The 24,589-nt window shown below is 43.0% G+C and overlaps 1 long non-coding RNA gene and 1 pseudogene across 2 annotated transcripts in view; both read right to left on the reverse strand.

Moving 5' to 3' along the window:
- The window catches only part of LOC140637318 (uncharacterized), a 62,798-nt gene that overhangs the window by 35,280 nt on the left and 2,929 nt on the right, over positions 1-24,589 (reverse strand). Inside the window, exons 2-5 of one of the 2 annotated variants that reach the window (XR_012034496.1) lie at positions 23,392-23,589; positions 23,013-23,120; positions 21,357-21,663; positions 17,302-20,991 (exon numbers count right to left, since the gene is read on the reverse strand). This is a non-coding gene — a long non-coding RNA (uncharacterized lncRNA). Of the gene's footprint in view, positions 1-11,483; positions 16,749-17,301; positions 21,664-23,012; positions 23,121-23,391; positions 23,590-24,589 lie in introns of those variants that run through there. The other variant, XR_012034497.1, reaches the window with a different exon arrangement.
- Positions 5,545-5,816, reverse strand: LOC140618842 (non-histone chromosomal protein HMG-17 pseudogene; annotated as a pseudogene).

Below are 24,589 nucleotides of genomic sequence, written 5' to 3' on the forward strand. Positions count from 1 at the left end.
TTTCTGGAAGGCCTTGAAAAGAAGTGCCCTCATCCAAGCTACTGCAGAGTGTGCATAAGGAGGTGACAGATGGGATGGTTGCATCCAGCTTGTCACTAAGTGGGGAGCGCCCACATCTGCCAAGGGACCTCAGGATGGAACCCAAGGATGAAGCTGATACTGCAAAAGGCAGAGGAGAGAAATCGCATCTCTGGTGAGCTAACTTCAGCTGAAGCCTGTCACAACTCTGGCCTAGTCAGTTACGGGCACCAGGATAATTTTTTTTTATTGTTAAAGCCAATATTAGAGTTTTTCTCTGCCTTGGAACATTCGATTCTTATTGACAGACATGCTAACTCTACGCTACCTTACACACACATTCTCCAAGTTAAGCCTCCCAACAGCCTTACCATCCCCATTTTATATATGAAAAAACAGAGGCTTTCAAGGACTAAGTGACTTGCCCAGAGTCACCCAGCCAGGCAGTCCTGGAACCATGAATTTTAAATTGAAAACATTCACGTAAGGTTCAATGCTTTCCGGAAAGAAAGTCCTAGGTTATTATTTTTCTTACACTTTTATTACTTTTAATAAATGGAATTTGCAGACTGAGCTTAAGAAGCAGTTATTGTGAGCCTAGTGCTGTTCTCATTGAGAGGAGAGGTAAAGCTATATTCCTGATCTTTCGTTCCACAAATATTTCTAAATCCCAGAATATACAGTCACTGCTGAGATGAGAAACATAGATCTTTTTCAACTTTCTTTAGTGTATTAAGCCCGCCAAGCCCGCCAAAGCAACACAAGAGTATTTATTATCACAATATCAGGGTTTTTCATGGGACCCAAGGAAAGGACAAAAGCCTGACCTTATAAGGACATGTGATCAAGGACGGAAAACCATCAGCTTCTCCCCCAGCTATTCCACCGCCATCTGTTTCCCATGTTGCTGCTTCAGTCTTCTCTCTCCTCATGGGCTCCCCTGCTATGACTGCATGTAAGAAGACAACTTCTGATTACAAAGTTATTTTCAAGGAACCCACAGAGAAGGACTAGCTATTCTCCAACCAAAGGTTGAATTCCTAAAAAGAGAGCATGATTGGCCGGGCAGGAGTCAAGTGCTGACCTCTTCTGATCAAATCAATATGGCAGCCGGGAAACATCGGGTAGTCCAAACCCACCTATACAGTAACACCCCTCCCTGGTGGCCCAGAGGTGGGAGCAATCTGGAGGGTAGGATTACACCAGAAACTCAAAAATCTGTTCCACAGTAGCATACAAGCAAGACAAAACCAGAAAAAGTCGGTGCTAAATCTAGGGTTCATAGAAGTTCAGGAGAGAAGGGGCTCTGTGGGGCCATCTGGAGAGGCTTTGAGTTCCTGGCAGGACTTTAAGATCCTGACCCTCATCCCGTTTCTGATCACCAGCTATGATTCCGCACCCAATTCCAGTGTGTGAGGGTTTCCCGCCCCCAGCAAGCAATTCTCAGACACCAGTTGGCTCCTCTATGACTTAATGCAACTTTGACTTTGTCTACCTGGAGGTAGCATGAGATCCCGCAGGCCAAGGGCTCGGTCCTTAGACAGTGACCCGCCCCTCCAACTTCACATGCAATCGGAAGTCCAGGGTGTCACCTGTGCTTCTGATATAGATCAAAGATTCCAATGACCCTCTCCTTGAGTTTGCTTAATTTTCTAGAGCGGCTCAGAGAAACATTTTGCTTACTAGATTACTGGTTTATTATGAAAAAATGTAACTCGGGAATATCCAGATGGATGAGATACAGAGATCAAGCTATGGGGAAAGGTTGTGGAGCTCTTATGTCTTCTCTAAGTGGGCCTCCCTCCCCCAATCTCCAAGTGATCACCAACCTGGGGGCTCTCTGAACATGATGACGTTACAGAGGCACGATTGATTAAATCACCAGTCATTGGTGACTGATTCGACCTCCAGCCCTTCCCTCCTTCCTGGGAATTCAGGGGCAGCGATAGGGGACTGAACTGAAGTTCTGATCTTCTAAGCACAGGGTTGTGTCTCCTGGCAAACAACCCCATTGTTAGTTACTTACTGTGTTTTCCAAAAGTCATTTCATTAACATAATAAAGATACCTTTCTTGTTCCTAATACTTAGGAAATTCCAGTGATTTCAGGAGCTCTGTGCCAGAAATCCGAAGAACACCAAATATATATTTCTTATTACAAAACACAATATCACAGGTTTGAACTTGGCCATAAGGGATTTGGGAAGGAGAAGGGAAGGTAATACTAATAGGGAAAGCTGAAACCTATATCATATTTTAATAAAATATTTATCAACAGAAACACACATTGAAAAGAAGTGAACTGACATGTTGAAACTAGAGCTTTTCTGATATTCCCAGAGAGATTTTTAAGAATTATGCGGTGTCTCTTAGAATACTTCCAAAAAGACAGCTGATAAATGAATTTCTAAACTAGGTACTGGTTTTGAAATGAAAGTTTTATCACCACAACTAAAAAATATTTAGTCATTGATTAAATGATAATGAGTTTTTTAAATCCTTCTTCTTTCTTCCCCTGCTTCTAAACAACTTCATCTGCTTGATAAATCAATCTAAATTGCTCCATAATTTAAAGGCCTGGTGTCTACTCAAAATGTTTGGTTTCTGTGCTTATTGCAGTCCACATAGTGCAAATATGAAAAAAAATCTAATTTTCTTAATGGAAGGGCTATAATTGACTCAATCTAATGTAGTTCTGAAAGATTAATAAAGCTACTTTTCCTCATGGCAGTAAGACAGACATTAAATAAAAACATCTCTCAAGAGTGAATAGTAATCCCAGTGACCTCTTTCTCATTATCTGCAAACCCTTTATAAACTCACATAAGTGGAATTTGGTCACTGGATTCACAGTCATTTCTACTGAACTAAACTAGATTGTTTTCCCACTCAAGTGGAATAAAAATTGGAAAATTTATACAATGAACTTTTTTATGCTCTCTAAATCAGATGTCTCGGAAGTGAGAATTTTCAAATTCTAAAATGAGATACTAATATTCATAGATTAATAAATTATAAAATGCCTCTTCTACCTTTTATTTTTAACTGTCTTCTCCCTTTCCTCTGCCTTTCCACTGTGCCATTCTCTTGTTAAAAAAAAAAAAAAAAAAGGGATCCCTGGGTGGCGCAGTGGTTTGGCGCCTGCCTTTGGCCCAGGGCGCGATCCTGGAGACCCAGGATCGAATCCCACATCTTGCTCCCCGTGCATGGAGCCTGCTTCTCCCTCTGCCTATGTCTCTGCCTCTCTCTCTCTCTCTGTGACTATCATAAAAAAACTAAAAAAAAAAAAAAAAAAAAAAATCAGGGGCACCTGGGTGGCTCAGTGGTCGAGCATCTGCCTTCGGCTCAGGGCATGACCCCAGGGTCCTGGGATCAAGTCCCACATCGGGCTCCCCGTTGGGAGCCTGCTTCTCCCTCTGGCTGTGTCTCTGCCTCTCTCTGTGTCTCTCATGAATAAATACATAAAATCTTAAAAAAAAAAAAAAAACTTGATGAATGCCAGATTAAGATCAACAGACATGGCTATTAAAAATAAGAAAAGAAACAAATCAACAACAACCACAACAAAAGAGAGAAAACAGACTCATAAAGAACAAACGGATGGTTACCAGTTGGGAGGTGGGAGGAATGGGTAAGAGAGGTGAAGAGGATTGGGGCACACTTCAGTGATGAGCACTGAGTAACACACAGGATTGGTGAACCACTATGCTGAAGGCCGGAAGCTAATTTGCGTGTGAATCACACTGGAATTACATAAAAGAGGAGTTTGTTGTTCCTCCTTCATCTGGCACCTCCTATGGAGTGCCCCTTATATGCAAGGTGTTGGCCGGGTGCTGGGGGACCCCTCGGCTAGCAGAACAAGGGGAATCCTTCATCTCTTCCATTATTGTGGGAGAGAGAAGTAGGGGGAGCAGTGAAATAACCGACCAACCAACCTTTTGCAGTAAGTGCCTCAAAGGAGACAAACAAGAGACCACACCAGAGAGAAACGATGGGCCGCAGCCTCAAAATAGGTGTCCAGGGAAGGCTCCCTGAGCAGGTGATCCTTATGCTGACGCATAAAAATGTGGAGAGACAATTAGGTGAACTGGATATGCGTGGGGAGGGGGTGCCGCATCGTCCTGGAAGGCAGTGCGCGCAGAGGGACTAGACAGTGCAAAGATGCTGACGCGGGTCGGATGTCCGCCGGGGGTGGGAAGCGAACCAGTGTGACCAGGGGACAGCAAGCCCTGAGTCTGGACAGTGACAGAGCCACATCAGCAGGGTGCTACAGGCTGGGGGCTGAATTTGGCTACTGGTCTAGGAACCATGAGAAGCCATGGAAGGATGTTGGATGAAGGGCCTGATTCCATCTCTGTTGCTACACGACTGGAGACCCGGCCGGAGGGGTCTTGGAGTAGATGAAAGCGGATCCGCAGCAATTCTGGCAAAAAAGATAATGACGGCGTGGACTCAGGTGTGTTTGTAGAAAGAGAGAAGAGGATAAGCTGTGGGAGGTCTCGAAGAAGCAGTTGGACCTGCAGATGGATTGGGTGCAAGGGAGGTGCCTGAGGGAGAGGCAGGGAGGGGCTATCTAGAGACAGCTTTTAAATTTCGGATTTGAATGACCATGTAGACAACCATGATGCCATTTACTGAAATAAGGAAGATAGATGGGGGTTGGGGGGGGGACCATTAGATTGCTGTTGGCTAACAGAAAACTCATTTGCTTTATTTTTTTTCCCAAGCCAGACTGTATCCAGCTTTATTAAAGATACTTTTCATAAACTATCATGATATTTCAGGCAGGACATGGGCGGACGATTGCTCACAGTATACAACAACCTTCAAACTCCCTTCTTCAGCGGACCACCAAAATCAGGAAGCCACTGTGAAACCCAAGGAAGTCTTCACGTGATGCTCTGAACGGGGAAAGTTTAGAGTTGACAGTTCACATGTAGCATGTTGTTTAACAACTTTTCACAAGCTGACCCTGACTTTCAGGAAATGAAATGAAAATGGCAGAATTATCAATCTGAAGATCCACAAGCTAAAAAAGGGAACTCTTTTGAGGGATGCCATCTCAGTGGCGACCCTGTCAAGTCTAGATTGCCTGACATACTGGGAACCATTTCATGGGGTCAGGTTCTAACAGGTCTCTGGGTTTAAGGGTGTCAAGTCTATGTTGAAGGCAGAGAGGGAGAAGAGGACATAAAAAAATGAATTTTAGTTTTTCCACAGCACCAAGGTGGCTCCTGTGTGTCAACATCAAGGAATCCCTCCTCCTGGGAGCCAAGAGGAAGTTTCTCAAAACTAGAAGGGGAAGGTGTTTTTCCCTTTTGTTATCAATCTAGCTTTGGAAATATTCTATTAGTGACATGTGCCCTTCCCCCAAAACAAAAATGAAGTGTTCCGTGTGCTAACAACATAACTCAAAAAAAAAAAAAAGTAAAACAAAATTCTGCATTTTTATAAAACTTGATTAAAAAAATAGTATTTCAAATTGTACAGTCACCAGAAGCACACAGTTATCAAAAATGCACACACTTCACTTGGCATCTCCAGCACCTTCAGCTTCTGTGCCTGGTCCGTTTTGGCATCTCCCCTTTCTGCAGGGCTATTTCCATCCTTGCCAGCATCAGCTTTCCCCTTTTGCCCTTTGGGTACCTTCTCGCCCTTCTTTGCAGGGGCCTTTTTAGGCTTGGGCTCTGGCTTGGGAGGAGCAGGTTCAGCAGACAGCCTTGCAGCTCTTCTCTGTGGCTCATCCTTCACCTTGGCTTTATCTCCTTTAGCCTCCCCTTCAGCCCTTCTCTTGGGCATGGGGCCATGGCGGGGATGCAGGGGCCCGCGGGCTTTGGCCGGTCCGGGGGTCGTTCTCGCCTCCTCTTCTACCCACTGCTCCAGTTAATTTGCATTAGATCTTTTGACAACGTGTTAGCTGATACAACCAAGAAGTGAGCAGGAGGGGTCCAGGTGCTGCCCTCCCGAGCGCTGGCTTCGCTCCTCTGCGGTCCTCTTAGCGCTCGGTTCCTTACATAGGACTATCCTCGGCCATGGGGTGCAGCAGTTTTAGGCATGAGCATGTCTAGAGATGGGAGTGGCCATCCCAACCACTGTCTCCTTCCTAGGAGTGAAGAAAGATTTTTCTAGAAGTCCCGCAGAAGTCCCTAGTCAGGTGTTACCGGCAGAATGACCACCCTAACCCAGCTGCATGCAAGGAGAAAGGGACCTCTGTATTGTTCTGTATCCATCAGGATATTTCCCTGATACTGGAGACATAATCCTGTCTCCAAAGTAAGTGAGGAAGGTGCAAATAAAAATGTATGTTCACCCAAAAACCTACATAAGAATGTTCATACCAGTTATATTCATAACTATCAAAAATTAGAAGCCATCAAGGTATCTTTTGATACTTAAATGGGTCATAAACGGTGGCACAGTCGCACACTGAAACCTTATTCATCAATGAAGGAAACGGGAGCTCAAGCTATGGAAAGACCTGAAGGAACTCTACGTGCTTAATAGTTTTTGGTGAAAGAAGCCAATCTGAGTATATGATTGTAACAATGGTACATCCTGGAAAAAAACTGCATAGACATTAAATAGATCAGTGGTTCTATTTTTAGCTCTTTGAGGACCCTCCACACTGTCTCCCACAGTGGCTGCACCAGTTTGCATCCCCACCAACAGGGCAAGAGGGCTCCCCTCTCTCCACACCCTCGCCCACACTGTACCCTACTGTTTCCTGTGTGGTTGATGTTCGCCGCTCTGACAGGCGTGAGGCGATACCTCGCTGTAGGTTTGACCCGTATTTCCCTGAGGATCCGTGACGATGAGCACTTTCCATGTGTCTGTTGGTCATCAGTGTCCCTTCTCTGGAGAAATGTCTGTTCGTGTCTTCTACCCTTTTTTAAATTGGATTATTTGTTGTTGAGGTGTTGAGTTTTGTAGGCTCTTTATATGTTTGGAAACTATCTTTTATCAGATACGTCATTTGCAAATACCTTCTCCCATTCTGTACGTTGCCTTTTAGCTTTCTTATTTCCCTTACTGAGCAGAAACTTTTTGTTGTGATGAAATCCCAATAGTTATTTTTGCTTTTATTTCCCTTGTCAAAAGAGACATATCTAGACATAGCTAGTTGCTATGGCCGATGTCAAAAAGGGTACTGCCTGTTTCTCTTTTAGGATTTTTATGGTTTCATGTCTCCCATTTAGGTCTTTAATCCATTTTGAATTTACTTTTGTGTATGGTGCAAAAAAGTGGTCCAGTTTCTTTTTTCCTTTCTTTTTTTTTTTTTCTTTTTTGCTTGTTGCTGTCCAGTTTCCCCAGCACCTTTATCAAAGAGACTGTCTTTTTCCCCATTGGATATTATTTCTTGTTTTGTCAAAGATTATTTGACCATATAATTGTGGGTTCATTTCTGGGTTTTCTATTCTGTTCTATCAATCTATGTATCTATTTTTGTGCCAATACCATGCTGTCATGATAACTTTACAGTTTTATAATATAACTTGACGTCTGGACTGTGATGCTTCCAGATTTTTCTTTTTCAAGGTTACTCTGGCTATATGGAGTCCTTTGGGGGTTCCATACAAGTTTTAGGATCCAGCTATTACACTACCGGGTATTTAACCAAAGAATACAAAAATACTAATTCAAAGGCATACACGCACTCCAATGTTTATAGCAGCGCTATCTACAATAGCCAAGACATGGAAACAGCCCAAGTGTCTATTGATTGATGAATGGTTAAAGAAGATGTGGTGACCGCGTGCGCGCGCACACACACACACACACACTACTTATCCATAAAATAGAATGAAATCTTGCTGGAGAGTATTATGCTACACAAAATAAGTCAGTCAGAGAAAGACAAATCCCATATGATTTTATTTATATGTGGAATTTAAGAAACAAAACAAATGAGCAAAGGGGAGAAAAAAGAGAGAGAGAGAAGCAAATTAAGAAGCAACTCTTAACTATAGAGAATAAACTGGTGGTTACCGGAGGGGGAAGGTAAATAGGCGAAGGGGATTAAGGAGTGCAGTTGTGAGGAGCACCAGGCCTTGTAATGAAGCGTTGAATCACTATATCGTTCACCTGAAACTATTACACTGTATGTTAACTCACTGGAATTTAAATAAATACTTAAAAAACTGATCAGTGGTTGTTGCCAGGGGGTAGAATGCTGGGGATTGAGGTGCAGCAAAACTATTCATCTGATAGTATGACAGTGGATACATGACGTCATCCACTGGTTAAAGCTGACTGTGTACAACACAAATGTAAACATTGATGCCAACTATGGATTTCAATTAATAATGACTTATCAACATTGGTCCAATATTGGCAAATATACCACACTAATGCAAGATGTTAATACCAGGGAAAACTGTGGGTAAGTGGGGGACTAGAGAGGGATGATATGGGAACTCTCCATACTTCCCACTTAGTCTTTCTCTAACCCTAAAACTACTTGAAAAAGTGGCTAGCAGAAGAAAATCAGAGTTTTGCCAGCAACAAATATAAGATGAGGAGAGTTGCACGAGTGGCTAATAGTGTCTACAATTGATGGTGGAAAGAACTCATGTTCTTTTTCAAACATACTGAATTTGAGATGTGAAGCATCACATGAATATGTTAAGTGACGGTTGGACGTGTACCTCTGACAATTAAAGGAAAGATATGGGCAAGATGTATGAAGCTGGGAGGCAAGGACTCAGGAATCCATGGAGATCCAGAAGATCTAGGGAGAGGAAGCGGGGGGGGGGGGGGGGAGGGGGGGGCGGGGTCCCAGGACCAGATCTGAAGAATCCGCACATTTAGAGGTTGGACATAAAGGAGCTGATGTCAACAAAGGAGAAGGAGCAGAAAATGGGATTTCCAGGAAAACGTGGTATCAGGAAATACAAGAGAGGAGAGTATTTCAAGAGACAGGTAGTGTTGATGTGTTTTTCAAATACAAACTGTGTTGACAACATGGTGACCTTGACAAGTGCTGCTTCTATAAATTGGTGGAGGAAAAACAGGTTTGAACAGTGAATGGAAAACCAGAAATTAAAGGGAGAATTCTAGTGAATTAAATTTTTCCTATTTTTCTGTAAAGGGATTATTTTGTGTCAACCTAGTGTCTTGCATACAAATTTGTCCCAGTCACCAAAGGAGTAAAATAAAACAAGAAGAGTAAGTTATGTGAGCATATGTATGCCAGCACAACTCTGATAAAAGATGCTGGCACACTGGCCAAGCTTCTAACACGCCATAAAAGGCCCTGGTTCTCCGAGAGGTGCAGTTCCAGGAACTGAGGTCACCAACAAATCAGATTACCAAGGCCTCCTACCCAAGCACTCTTAGCCAGATTCCGACGTGGGATTTTAAGGAAGAATGCTTCCAGATTTCTAGAGCTTAAATAATTCAGTTAAAATGAATCCCTCTCATCCAGTAAGTACTAAAACCTTATACACTTAGTAGAGAAAATAAGCAAGATAAAACATCAAACACGACATAAAAAGATAGATAATCGAATAGAATCTAGCACACACACACACAAGAACCTAGCAGACAAAAAGAAAGGTGAGTGAAGTGCAAGCACCAGCCCTGCTAGCCGCAGCACCCCCTCCGCCTCTCCCCACACCATGCACAGTGAGCAAGGCCCTTTAAGGCAAAGTGGCTGTTGAGTTTCTCCTGGAAAAATCATCTGACAGTTGAGGCTGGGGAGGGGGTTCCATTCTTAGGAAACTCCAACTGTTTTCCTCAAAATCCAACAAAAAATCTCCTTGGCTAACCTCAGAAACCATAAATAAAATTTAACGTATAAGCACAGGCCTTTTTTGCCATCATTTCAGCTCCTTGTTTTACTTCAAAGGCAGGGTGTTGACCCAAGGGCAGGCCGTGAGTGGATGTGTGTGTTGGGGCGTCAGGGGCCAGGGAAATGGACAAAGTCCCTACTTGATGTGCAGCGTCAGGAGGGCCGCATCCACCGTGACCCAGGAGCCTGAGATTAGAGGAGGGGGTGGAAACAAGACATTTGGATGGAAGTATCTGCTTCAGAGATATTTCGGAATTATTCAAATATAACCAGGTGTCAAAGATATTTCAGGGTTCCTTTTAGAAATGAAGGAGACACTAGAGCTTATTGAGATAGAAAAAAATAACCTACCTAAAAGGCTGAAGACCAGAGTTTGCTTTCCTTCACTTAGATGTCTGATTTCAGGTAAATCATGTAAACTCTTTGAGTCTCATTTGCTTCATTTGTTAATAATAATAATAATAATAATAATAATAATACCCCTCTTCTGTGCCACCCAGAGCCTTTGATTTTTTTCATCCTTTCCCTTTTTTTCCTACATTATATTGAACAAGTAATTCTGCCCTTTTTTCCCCACTGATTCTACAGTTATACTTCCTACTTTTGTTCTCTTAATTTTTTTTAATTTAAGATTCTTTTTTAAATTCTTTTTTTTTTTTTTTTTTACAGAGAGAGAGAGAGAGCCCACATGAGCAGAGTTGGGGAGGGACAGAGGGAGAAGAGAGAATTTTAAGCAGGTTGCACACCCACTGCAGAGCCCGATGTCGGCTTGATCTCATGATCTTAAGAAAGATTAATTCCTTAACCTTAAAGATATTCAGCTTAAACTCTAAATTTGATTTGATTTTTTAAAAAAAGTATCAACAAACTTAAAATGCTTCACCCTTATCCTTTCCTTCTTATATGCTATTTTTATATTGTGTTCAAGTTCCACTTTGCTCCCGAACACACCCAAATTGGGTTTTTTTGTTGTTGTTTTGTGGGATTTTTAAAATTTTTTTATTTTTTTAAATATTTATTTCTTTGAGAGAAGAGAGAGTGTGCACATGTGCACACGAGTTGGGAGAGGAACAGAGGGAATCCCAAGCAGAATCCCCGCTGAGTGTGAAGCCCAACCCATGGTTTGATCCCACAACCCAGAGATCACAACCTGAGCCGAAACCAAGAGTCCCACACTCAATCAACTGAAACACTCAGGTGCCCTCGGGTTGATTTTTTTCTTTTTAATTCCTGTTTTCAGCTTAGAAACTTTTCTTGCTTACCATTTCTTCCTGGATTCTATCTCTTCTTTCTGAATTCTTCTGTTTTTCTTGCCAAGAAGTATTATTTAAGTAGCTCATATACTGAGAGTCAACCTTTTCACTTTTAAATGTCTAGAAATGCGTTTGTTTCCCTCTTGGTATGGAATGCTAGAAGTCTAAATTAATATTTTTCCTCAGCACATGGAAGATAAAATTTCACTGTCCTCCTGTATCAATTGTCACTGACAAAAAATACCCCCCCAAAAAAACAAAACAACTAATAAGTAACAAAATAGTAGTAACTATATACCTATCAGTAATTACTTTGAATGTAAGTGGACTAAATTCTCTAATCAAAAGACATAGGGTGACTTGACGGCTAAAAGGCAAGACTCATTTATTTTTTTTAAAGATTTTATTTATTTATTTGAGAGAAAGAGAGTACAAGCCAGGGGAGGGGCAGAGGGAGAGAGAGTAGTGAATCCCCTGCTGAGCAGGGAGCCCAATGCAGGACTGGATCACAGGATCCTGGGATCATGATCTAAGCCAAAGGCAGATGCTTAACCAACTGAGCCACTCAGGTGCCCCAAGACCCGTTTATATGCTGCCTACAAGAGACTCATTTTAGAACTAAAGACACCTGCAGATTGAAAGTGAGGGAATGGAGAAACATTTATCATGCAAATGGAAATGAAAAGAAAGCCAGATGGCAATAATTACATCAGAAAAAATAGATTATAAAACACAGGTTGTAATGAGACAAAGCAGTAAACCACGCAATTATAAAGGGAACAATCCAATAAGAAAACATAACAATTATAAATATTTATGCACCCAACATATAAACACCCAAATACATAAAGCAAGTATTAATGGACATAAAGGAAGAAATCAGTAGTAATACAATAATACTGGAGGATTTAACAACCCACTTACATCAATGGATAGGTCATGTAGATAGAAGATCAACAAGGAAACAGTGACGTTGAATGACACATTGGACCAGATGGATCTAATAAATATATTCAGAACATTTCATCCCAACACATTAGAATACACATTCTTTTCAAGTGCACATGGAACAGTCTCCAAAACAGATCATCGGTTAGGCCACAAAACAAGTCTCAACAAATTCAAACAGACTGAAATTATGGCATGTGCTTTTTCCAACCACAATGATGTGGAACTAGAAATCAATCACAAGAAAAAAATCTGGGAAGAGTACAAATACACAGAGGTTAAATAAATGCTACTAAACAATGAATGGGTCAACCAAAAAAATCAAACATGAAATAAAAAAAATACATGAAGAGAAATGAAAATGAAAATGAAAACACAACAGTCCAAAATCTTTGGATGCAGCAAAAGTAGTTCTAAGAGGGAACTTTGTAACAATCAAGCCTACTTCAAGAAATGAGAAAAATCTCAAATAAACAACCTAACCTTACACCTAAAGGAGCTAGGAAAAGAATAACCAAAACCTAGAGCTAGTAGAAGGAAGAAAATAAAAAAAAAATAAAATAAATAAAAAAGGAAGAAAATAATAAGATTAGAGCAGAAATAAATCATATAGAAACTTGAAAAATAATAGAACAGATCAATGAAACCAAGAGGTGGTTCTTCGAAAGGATCAACAAAGTTGATAAATCTCTAGCCAGATTCATCAAAGAGAGAGAGAGAGAGAGGACTGAAATAAACTCAGAAATGAAAGAAGAGAAATAACAACTGACACCACAGAAATATACATGATTATAAAAGGATATTATGAAAATTATATGACAACAAATTGGACAACCTGGATAAATTTCTAGAAACATACATCCTACCAAAACTGAATCAGAAAGAAATAGAAATTTAAATAGACTGACTAACAGCAATGAAATTGAATTATTAATCCAAAAAATCCCAACAAAACAAAAGTTCAGGACCAGATGGCTTCACAGGTAAATTCTACCAGCCATTTAAAGAAGAGTTCATGAAAACTTCCAAATTCATTCTATGAAGCCAACATTACCCTGATACCAAAACCAGATAAAGATACCACAAAAAAAAGAGAACTGTAGGCCTCTATCTCTGATGAACATAGACACAAAAATCCTCAACAAAATATTAGCAACCCAAAACAACAATACATTAAAAAAAAATCACTCACCGCAATTAAGAGGGATTTATTCTTGGGATGTAGGGTGGTTCAATATTCACAAATCAATCAACATGACACATCACATCAAAGAAAAAGGATAAAAACCATATGATCATTTCAGTAGATGCAGAAAAAGCACTTGATGAAGTACAACTTCCATTCATGATAGAAATTCTCAACAAAGAAGTTTTAGAGGGAATAAACCTCAACAGAATAAAGGCTGTATATGAAAAACCCACATCTGGGATCCCTGGGTGGCTCAGCGGTTTAGCACTGCCTTTGGCCCAGGGTGTGATCCTGAGGTCCCAGGATCGAGTCCCATGTCAGGCTCCCTGCGTGGAGCCTGCTTCTCCGAACTCTGCCTGTGTCTCTGCCTCTCTCTCTGTCTCTGTCTCTCTCTCTCTCTCTCTCATGAACAAATAAAATAAAAATCTTAAAAAAAAAAAAAAAGAAAGAAAGAAAAACCCACATCTAATGATAAACTCAATGGTGAAAAGCTGATAACTTTTCCACTAAGGTCAGGAGGAAGACAGGATGTCCACTCTCACCACTTCTACTCTACATAGTACTGGAAGTCTTAGGCCACAACAATCAGACGAGAAAGAGGAATAAAAGACATCCAAGTTTATAAGGAAGAAGTAAAACTTTCACTGCATGTGGATGACATGTTATTTCATACAGAAAATCAGAAGGAAGGAAATGAACAAACCCGAAAGACCAACAAAAAACTACTAGAGCTGATACAGGAATCCAGTAAGGCTGCAGGATACAAAAATCAATGTACAGAAATCCCTTGCATTCCTACCCACTAAAACTGACGTATCCAAAAGAAAAAGTGAGAAACAGGCCCAGTTACAAGTGCACCAAAAATAATAAAATGCCTAGGAATAACTTCACCCAGGAGGCAGAAGACCTGGACTCCAGAAACTATAAAATATTGATGAAAGAAACTGAAGATGACAAGAAGAAATGCAAAGATGTCCCGTGCTCGTGGATTAGGCAAACAAATATTGTTAAAATGTCCGTACTTCCCAACGCAACCTACAGATTTCATGCAATCCCTATCAAAATACCAGCAGCATTTTTCACAGATCTAAAACAATTCTAAAATTCATATGAAACCGCAGAAGACCCCGGTAGCCAAAGCACAGAGCTGGAGGCATCGCAAGCCCCACCGCATGTCACAGAGCTTCGGTAACCAGGTCAGAGACACAGATCCCGGATGATTTCACTCAGGTGGGGAATATTTAAGAAAGAAAGAAAACCCCAAAAGCCCAGACTCTTAAATACAGAGAAATGATTGTCAGAGGGGAGCTGGGGGGTGAGGCAGGTCAAGGGGGTTGAGAGGATGCTTCCCATGAAGAGCACTGCGCAATGCATAGAACTGTTAAGTCATACTGTGCCCCGGAAGCTTCCAGAACGCTGCGCACTGGCGATGCTTGAATAAGAACTACAGGCAAACGGGAAAGCATGTTTTACTCCCTCAGCCGCGAGGGCTATAGAGTATTTTCCTCTCATGAAACAACCCCTGGCCTTGCCCTTCTGTGACGCGATGCTGGGCATTTTGTCAGTGGTAGGAACGTATTCCTGGGAGCTGTTCCCAGCCTAGGGCCCCCGTGGTAACCGAGCTACACGGGGGACTTACTGAACACTCCCCCCAGCATCCCACTGGACACAAACCGAAATACCCCCAGGCCAACTTTCCCAAGGAGACGCACAGCCATCCCAAGGCTCCCCACCCCAAGGACTGTGTGACAGGGACCCAGAGGAATGGAGACAGTGGTCAACCAACGGTAGTTTAAAATCCTGCTTTTACAAATTTTATAGAAACTTATGACAATATGAATACATTACTCACAGGAGACCTAGTTCTTCTGTGCAAGGAAAGGGCCTACACATCGTTGTTTCGGTATAAATCTGAGAGTCCACGTGTTTCCTGTTTCTTTATCTCCTCCCACCGTATTCTGATTTCTTCACTTCTATTTTGCCTTTCATCAGCTATCTGTTCATTAGAGTTATCCCATCCCTTCACTTTTTCATTTCAATGATAATACTTCCATTTCTAAAATTTCTATTTTGTTTTTATGCCTCCCCCTAATTTTATTTTTTAAAAGATTTTATTTATTTATTTATTTATTTATTTATTTATTTATTTATTTGAGAGAGAGAAGAGAGAACATGAGAGGAGAGAGAGGGAAAGAGAAAGAGAGAATCTCAAGTAGACTCCAAGCTGACCTCAGGAGCCTGACATGGGGCTGGATCTCACCACCCTGAGATCATGACCTGAGCTGAAACCAAATCAGACACTTAACTGAATCACCCAGGTGCCCCATTTTCCTAATTTAAAAAAATAATAATATCTTATGGTTGTCTTATGCATTCAATTTCTTCTTCTGTATCTCTAAGCATTTAAAGATACTTACATCTTAATTTATTCTAAATTTCTCTATCATCTATAATTCCTCGAGAGGGAATGCTCCCAATTTTTGTGCCACTGAACAATCTCAGGACAGTGGGGCACCTGGTGTGCTCTGTGGTTCTTGACTGTGTGTCAAACTCTCACATGATAGGCTCCTGTGCCCTGGCTTGTGTAGGCCTCCCTGGGAGGAGGTTCTGTTAACGTCTGCGAACAGAGCTCAGGGCTCACGCGACCACCTACGGGGCCTAGAGCCTCAAGGGCCACCTCTGCGCTGGTACTGGAACCCCCCCCCCCCGCCTTGTTGCAGGTGAATGCGGCACAATTGGATCATTTTAGCAAATCCCCAGTTGGGGGGGTGAAGGTGGCCATCTTCCTGCGGGCTGGGACACGTGGCCACCGACACCACACATGGACACAAGCATGTGCTCGCCACACGCATGTAACCTCGAGGGGAGACGGCCCAGCACAAGAAAGCAAGTCTTGAACCAAATTCTGCTCCCCAGCCTCCCCACAAAGAAGGCGGCAGACGTTTGCTAACAACCAAGTACAAAAGTAGTTACGTGCTTGTGGTCTCTGCTTACGGCTCCTGCACGAAAAGCTTGCTGCAACTTAGACACAATATTTTCATGGCAGAAGTACCTAGACTCAGTCACGTGAGACAACTGGACCCCATGAGCGGGGCGGTGGGTGGGTTTCCCCAAGACTGATGGGTCACAGGCTTCCAACACTGCAATGACCGCAGAAGTTTCCTGGGCTGCCCGGAGTCTTGCACTTTGTCCCTGCACAATGTTCCTAAGCAAACACACCTACCTGGAACATGACTCATTTTGCCAATTAAGAAATTGTCTCTAACGTCACTTAAACTAATAATCCTTCTGGTGAAGACTCTGATAATATTTGAAATGCTAAGCACCCGCCTGGAACAGTATGGATTCTGGATGAAGGTGCTTCAAATTCCGACAAACCGCATCGGTTCTCTGCGTGCGTTGACTATAGTCTCCAAATTGCAGCAAAGTGCCTGGAAAGGTGGTCATCGGCAGCCCCTAGGACCCCACTCCACCAGCACCCCAACCACTTTCAGCCCAAGCGTTCCAACGTCCAGTGCTCCTCTTAATCATGGTGTGCAGAACCAAATGGCCTGATGGGAGGAAACATAATCAAGGAAAACAGGACTCTCAACCACCGAGATAGACATTCTAATTCCGTTTACACGATGCAAAGATTTTTAGCAGCTATTTAGCTGATGTTGACATTTTAAGCATTTAGTGCAGTTTTTACACAGGTACACAGCACTCAAAGGCCGGCCCCTCTATACTGCACTTGTAGGATCCATCTTTCATAGCTAAATTTCAGGTTTATATGTATTCTTTTTACATTTAATCTTACAACCTTCTCTACATAATATCCATGGAGGTTTTTTTTTTTTTAGAATATTCATTCTGCCATCTGGGTGAACAGATGGATGGATGGATAAAACATCTAACATTACTCCACTCAGTAGACCATGTTTTACAGTCAGCAATGCTGTCCTAAAATTATTTCAAGCTCTGGATCCTGCTTCTATTATTTCCCTGTCATTGCCCCACTTTCTCTCTCTCTCTTTTATTTATTTATTTATTTACTTTTTTTTGGTTATTAAAAGTAGTCACCACTAGTAGCCGAGAAAATTGCAACTGAAGAGAAAAGCTTACCATGAAGAAATAGTAATTTATGAAGTAGTAGCCTGGGGGCCTGGATTATTACAGGCTCCCAGTGAGGCTACCTCCCTTTGGGGGAGCAGCTCATGCAGCAGGAGAAGCTGAGCCAGTCCATTTCTGATTCTGCGTCCTCTCCTGGTACAGGGTGTGCTATAACCAACTCTGCTAAGGGATCGAGTTTCATGGAACATGTAATGATATCACAGCGGGACTTGAACAAACAACTATCAGAGGTAGCTAGGGAGAGCAAACAGTTATGGAAAAGTCAAGGATCGGAGAGACACGGCTCCTAAGGCAGAAAACTCTTCCTGTGTAGCCTTGAGTCTAGGGAAACATAAATACAATGGTCTATTGTATGACTGTCCGATAGTAATGGACTTTGGTCACTACCAGCCGGGGACTATGTGTACCAGGCAATTTTAAAAATAACTCAGCTGATTCTTAGTCCCTGAACACATCCTGCTAAATAATAATAGTAATAATAATAATAATTTCGAGTCTTGCATACAGTAAGCTTTTTAAAAATCAGCACACTCTAATTCGTAGCAAAATAAAATGTGATAAGGGATACAGTATCAGATTACTCGTCACTCAAAAGCTCTTGAGGATTAGCGTTATCCTGCTGGATATCTGAGACTACAGTTTCTGTTAAATGAATTATCTCCCTAGAGATGAGTTGAACAGGTGCTAAAGACTTCATTTTTTTATGCAATGATTTTTTTTTCTCGAGACTTTAAGGTCTCCTGTGTGTACATTTAAACTCTAGAATTAGTCAAAGTTCCCATTACATAATTGCTCTAAATAAAAAAATAGCTATAAAACCTACCAGAATCCTCTTTTTGTTGTCTTTACTCCTGTGGATGTCCCTTCCATGTCTCCAAAACCTTCCCTCTTCCACGCTTTCCTTTCATTTCCTTTTCATTTCACATTCATTTATTCATATAAGGAAAATTTGTTGTTTCAGAATGAGAAAAGAAATCATTACAGGTTTAAAGAATGCTCACAAAGCCACAAACATCAGAAAATAAAATTACTATTAACTGGCAACAGGGTCGTCATTTTTTGTCATTGTTGTTTTCTTCATTTTGATTGCCTTTTTTCATAGAATCTATATATAAATTAAAATTTATCATGCTTTTCAGTGCTAAAGACCACCATTTGTCCATTGCTATGTGCTGATTATTTTTGCACGACTCCCTTATGGGTTCTCGTTCATGTTTGAAAGATGCCAGTCAAATTCTCTTCTAAGCAGAAAGGAAATTACTTCTTCTGCCGTCGTTCTGGGTTATCTTCGTCATCCTCTTCAGGAGTAAGTAGTGCAAGCAAAGGGGCCGAATAAGTCAATCATCGTGTGCAGACCAGAGGATCCCAATTCACATGGCTCGAGCAGCTCCAGTTCTGACAGCCCCCTACCGAGCCCTCCCGGGGCATGGTGTTACCTGGTGCCTGAGCCATGGGGCCTCCTGCTGTAGCCAACATCTGCCCATGCAGGTTTCTTATTGGGGTGGTAACTACTGTCAAGCCCTGTCCTGCGGGCATGTGAATATACTGGGGCGGGAGCACAGAGAGGAGGCTCTTCAGCTCAGAAAATGACGACCCAGCAAATCCACCACATCTGCCAAAGAAGTGGTCTCTTCCTCAAGTAGATGAAGAAGTACAGGTTCTGGTTTGATTCCAATTGCCGAGAGTCCTCTTAAAAAGGCTAGATTTCAGGTTTTCTGTGTCAACGCTGAGTGCCTTTTTCTTTTGTGTTGTTTGTTAAGAAATATACGCAGAAGACAAATAAATACGAAAACTGTGCTGACCTAAATAACTATCCGCCTCATCTTCTCAGATGTAATTTGAAGGAGCTGATAAAGAAACTAGAGTCCCTGAGAGGCCTCCATGTAATTACAAAGGAAACACTCCAGAAAGCTAAAATGGCAAGTATATTTAAGGTAATTCCCTGTGAATAGACTTTGGCTGCCACCATCCATTTTATTATTGCTTTTCTAAATTGCTTTCTTGCCGCTCTCTACAAGAGCCTCAGATCAGTCTCCAGGCATTGTTGTGAGGGCTTGTCCAAAGTAATGACACCTGGCACCGAGCTGTAATTGTTTTATGTGCAGGGCATGGTGGGCTGTACAATAAGTCTTTTTCTTCATTAAGAGACTTTGAATCTCATAGTAGGCTCGAAGCACAAGAGAGGGCACCTTGCAGCAAATGTTTTTAGTCTAAATAGGATTTTCTCCAGAAAGCAAGGAGCACAGGGTCTCCCTCATTCAGAGAATGAGAGGTGATAGGGAGACATCTAGAGCACAATGTGAGTTATCGATTTATTACCTCTCAGCTCCAAATCCACGTGTTCTTCCATGCTCTGCAATAACAGAGCTAAGTTCTGCAAATCTCTCTCCATTGCCAGTTGGCCCAACATCTGATGGCCGAGAGGGATCTCGGATGAGTGAGAGGTCTCTCTGCCTGGCCTGCAGTACTGAGCTTGTAGGGCCCCTGCAGAGTGTGCGATTTTCTCAGCAACGCCTCTCGGCCAGCAGCACGTGACCCCTATTTATGGCAGCTTGCCCCGCACACCCCTTTCAGGAGCGTCCATGATAGTGTCTCTCACTGGGACTGGACTCTCAGCACCCCCTCCCCTGGAGCAGTGTCCCAGGGGGAGCCACTGCTTAGCACCTCTCCGTAAACAGTTCCCCTCCACACACCCCCGGGGTAGACTTCAGAGAAGAAGGCTGGTGGACATGGCTTCTCCCCTCAACCAGCCTTCCCAGACCACTGCAATCTGCAGAGTCCTGAGGCACCTCTATGAGGATGGCATCTCCCAGCACTCCAGGGGAATATTTTGTGCACCTCGCATACCCAGTGAGCCTCTGCTGGGCCCTCTCCTGGAAGGTCCGCATCTCCACTTCAGGGCCAGGGCTAATGGCTCCGCCTATATCGCTAGTCTTGTGTTTGTCTAAATTCTTTTGGCTTGCATTTGCCAATCCCCCATGACTGAAATCCCGTTACTTTTTTATGTTCAACTTCATTCAATTTTTTGGTATTTTCTGTTTCCTGTTGGACACTGACTGATACAATCCCTCTGTGGGAGGGAGCAGAGGGGGACCTCAGTGCTTTACGGAAAGAAAAGCTGCCTCACCAGGGGCATTTCTGCCCCACATGCCCAACCTCCTTCCTAACAACATCCTCGCGTCCATCGGCTACTCTCAGTAAACGGTGATCACTGGTTTAAACCCATTGAATGCTGGGCCCCGACGACTCCTACCTTCCTCACTCCCGAGTTGCCCTACATCCTTGCCCATCTTAGACACACCTAAGGCAGGTAAGTAAGAAGAATCACTTCAATTTCTGTATGAAATGTACTAAGGTACAACTTGTTCGTTGACCTTTAAAAAAAAAACCCACAACTTGGTATTTTGTAGCACATACTTGACTAGAACTCTGACTTGATCAATAGTGCAAATTGCCAAGTTAGTGAAAGTCCTGGAAAATCATGCTGAGAAACAGCAGAAATCTGTTTGTAATGTGAAGGTCAGTCAGGAATTTCTGAATTGCACTGGACAGCATCACAACCGTGGTAGCCTGATTTTGACACGATAATCCATCTCTTGGGCAGCACACAGCAAGCCGGCGCTCCTTATGTAATCTTCCACTGGCTGACCGGAGGAGTGACAAATTGACTTCCCGTGATGACTATAAATAAAAGAAATGCACAGTAAGACTCTAGTCTAATAGCCCGTAGGTAAGTAAGACATTACAGCTAGAGGTTCTGAAGAAATACCCCGATTGTATCTGATCTGATTCCCCTCGCAGCCTTTATCTCCTTGGCCCAAATAAAAAGATGCTCTAATTATTCCCATAGTCGTGGGTAACTTTTGTTTAGCCTCAGGTGTACATCATCGTGACTTGATATTTGTATACATTACAGAGGGAGCCCCACAGTAAGTCTAGTTACCATCTGTCGCCACACAAAGTTATTACCGTGTTATTGACTGTATTCCCCTGGCTCTAACATCACATCCCCACGACTTATTGATTTTATAACTGGAACTTTGTACCTCTTCATCTGCTTCACCTACTGTGCCTGCCTCCCAACTCTTCTCCACTTGGGCGGCCAACAGTTTGTTGCCTATGTCTTTGGAGTCTGTTTCTGTCTTGTCTTTACATTTGTTTTAGATTTCACATGTATGTGAACTAATACGGGATTTGTCTTTCTCTAGGGCCATTTATGTTGTCACAAATAGCAAGAGTTCATTCTTTTTTATGCCTGGTGATAGTCCGTGGTGTGTCTACACCACATCTTCATCCATCCTTCCACTCACGGGCACGTCGGTTCTTCCCGAATCTCGGCTATTGCACAGCATCCTGCAATAAACGTGGAGGTGCATATAGGTCTCCTCGTGGTTGTGTCAAGTATCTTTAATCTCGGCTAAAAAGAAAGAGTAATTTGTCTGAAAAATTAAAATCTAAGCATAAATATGGAGCAACCGGTGGACTTTTGTCCAAGAGCAGAAATGCCTGCCGGGGTTCGGTTTCACCAGCAGCCACCAAAGGTGCAGAGCGCAGCTGTGTTTCTCTACTTGAAATTCATTCATTCGGGAGCATGGAACAGCACCTGGCTCCTCCAGTCTCCACAGGATCTGCACTGAGCCCTGGCCTTGGCCTTGGCAATGCTACAAACACAAGCTTCACTTTCCTGCCCATTAGATTCCCGTCGGCCCCCAATTCACCTCACCTCCAGCCACGAGGCTCTTCACCTTTCTCTCCTGCTCAAGGGCCCAAGGGGAGGCGTCCCACCTGGTGCAGCTGCAGGTACACAGGTCCCCCCTCTCCCTCCTCCTCCCCAGGAGCTCGCGGCCTCCTCTCCTGGCCCCCACATCACTTCTCCCGTCATTGCCCGGGAATACAGTGCCCATGATTCTCTCCACCTGGGGCTTCCGTTTCCCTCCCCTGCGTCATTTCCTTTGTTACTTCTCGCGTGTCTAAAACCAAAGACTTCGCTGGCCAGGGCTTCTCCTCCCAGCGGTGCCCCCAGGCCCCAGGAGTGTTTTCACGCACCTCCAGCGCTTCCCCGCTTCCCCGTAGAGCTGCCCTCCCTGCCATCCCACTGCATCCCCTGCACCAGGATCACCTAAGAGCTCCCTGTCCAAAAGTTGAAGTTCGATGATCAACTGTCAGTCCCTCCTGTCAACAGCATTTGGTAGGTGACGTGACAGGGTATCACCGTCGACAGACTTCTCCGTCCTGCTGTAGGGAGCCTCCCTCTGGATTTCCTTCCTGTCTCTCCCTTTCTTTTCTCCTTGGCTTCCTAAAAGCGGGAGCGCTCTGGGCCTGTCTTTGGCTCTCCTGTCTTCTCAATGCTTTCCTGTCCCCTGGGTGATCACACTCCGCCTCCTGGCTGTACAGATGCTGGTGACTCACATTCACCCTCAACCCAGACCTCTCTTCCGAATTTCAGATTCGCAGGTCTTCACTGCCTAAGTACTATCTCCACCTGGAAGATCACGGACGTCTCCAACATAGCATATTCCAGACTCAAACAGGATTTCTACCAATCTATTCCCAACCTTCTCTCCCTGAAGGCTTCCCTGTGTTAAACGATAGCAAACACATCCTCCCAGATTCCAAGCCAAAAATCTCTGGAGCCATTCTTAAATCTTTCTGTTTCTCCCCCACTTCGTATTCAGCCCATCAGAAAACCCTATTTGTTGTACCTTCAAAATCTACCCACAGTTGCGTGTGGCTTGTGCACTTCTGCCCTTCTGCACGTGGCAGCTGCAGTGCCTGCCTGGCACTTCCTCCTGGCAGTTCCTCTCCTTCAGCTCCAGTATTTTCAAAATAATAGAAAAAGAAAGAAAAGCTAATGAATAATAGGGCACGGTGTGGGTGTGAAATTCTAATTGCTTGTTAGCATGTCTTTGTTTTCAAGGAAGTTATGCCTAGAAACACAAACACTTCACAGAAAGAAAAATTAGAAGCAGAGTAAGACTACAGATCGTGCGCAACGGCTTAACACTCTGCTGTGTGCAGGGCCCGCCACAGTCGGGGCCCAGTGAGTGCTCATGGACAGAAATACTACTACCTCACACTCACCTGGTGCTCTACCGCGTGCAGGGGCGTCCAACAGGCCTCTCGTAAACCTGTTTACTCTTGACAACAGTGCCAACCTTCAGCCAGCCCTGAAGTCTGTGTGGGCAGAGACTGCTGCGCACCACTAGAGGCGAGTGTGGGCCCGGCATCGGGTAGCTGCCCAAGAAACGTCTGTTGAATGCGTGCACTCGTCGACCTAGGCTTATTAGCCACATTTTACAGATGGAAAAAATAAAATCAATGACTTGCTCAGCATAATCATCGAACTAATGATCAGTAGTAAGCTGCCTTCTAATTCCTAAATCAGTGTTCTCCCAAATATTAGATTTAAAGCTTCTTAAAAGTTTGGTTCCCTGCCCCTTCGAGTACACTTTTAATAGAAATTAGAATAGCCTACTATTATGTTCTTCCACTACCTTCCAGCCCAACCTGAGCAAATCTCAGTTTTCTATTATTTTCAGTCATAGATAAACCTAAGAAAAACAATAAAAGTGGTATAGGCTCCTTGGTGACTGAAAGTGTCCTAAAGTGTCCATTTAGTGCTTTCAAGAATATACTACTTTATTTAGGTTGGGCACATTGATTATCCTAAAGCAATGGTATCTCTGAAAACACATACCCTGGATATAACGCTATATATTTGGGCAGTGGACGTCAGAACAGGAGTCAGAAAACCTTCCATCTTAGCTCTCTGAGTTTCCAAGTGCCCCCCCCCCAGCTAACTGCTACCAAATTGTTCTCTTTAATGGTTATTCCTGAGTCACATGGTCACCAAACTCTGACGTCTTGTTCCTTTCACATGGAAGCATCTAACTAAATATCCCTAGATGCTGTCACGTGGGGTATAGTAGTTCATCTCCACTCATGCATTTATCTTACTGATAAGCATAATTTCCATATCCCCACCACCTTCTGGAGTCACTCTTTACCTTTCCATATATTGGGTTCCCAGCCATCAGGCCTCCTTTATCTGTCTGTCCCTTTTACTCCCCAGAGCCTCCCCTTTCTTTCAATACTCTAAGGCAGTCTCTTCATCCTCCTAAAGCCAAACTTTTCATCAATGGCAGCAAATAATCAACCCCCATGCTAACTTGTTTATAACAATAATGGTATCACCCACTTCCAGTACGCTTATTCTCCTTCTCACAGTACTAGTATAATCTATCCGAGAATTCCTAAGATACTGCTTTTCAATTCACAG

Source organism: Canis lupus, chromosome 1, assembly GCF_048164855.1.
Source record: "Canis lupus baileyi chromosome 1, mCanLup2.hap1, whole genome shotgun sequence".
NCBI lineage: Eukaryota > Metazoa > Chordata > Mammalia > Carnivora > Canidae > Canis > Canis lupus.